The sequence below is a fragment of the Penaeus monodon genome, chromosome 21 (assembly GCF_015228065.2).
Source record: "Penaeus monodon isolate SGIC_2016 chromosome 21, NSTDA_Pmon_1, whole genome shotgun sequence".
Lineage (NCBI taxonomy): Eukaryota > Metazoa > Arthropoda > Malacostraca > Decapoda > Penaeidae > Penaeus > Penaeus monodon.
In genome coordinates, this window is record NC_051406.1 from 20,696,314 (window position 1) to 20,696,658 (window position 345).

Sequence of the window (345 nt, forward strand, 5' to 3'; positions counted from 1 at the left end):
GAGAATAAAGATGGACTTTTTTCCAAGAATAAAAAGTGTGCTTTTTATATTCAGCCTTTTTTTTTGTGAAAATAGATTTTCTTACTAATTTCTTAATATTTTGAGAAAAACAAAAATGAAAAAAAGTCAGTTTGGACTAGAAATAATGTACACACTGAGAACAACTCATGCTTGGATATATTGTATTCAGTAAGATATTTTGAGAGGGGAAAATAGATGTGGGTATTTAAGACAGATGGGAATAAATTGAAGGAAAAAAGGTATTAGAGGTGTGTAATACACAAAGAAATAGAGAAGCCAGTCATGATTCTTGCAGGAAGTTTACATATCATTATCTGGTGTTAT

General features: G+C 29.3%; 1 protein-coding gene across 1 annotated transcript in view; it reads left to right on the top strand.

Moving 5' to 3' along the window:
* LOC119586328 (metastasis-associated protein MTA3-like) overlaps positions 1 to 345 on the top strand; it is a gene marked incomplete at its 5' end in the record, with an annotated part of 92,111 nt that overhangs the window by 59,094 nt on the left and 32,672 nt on the right.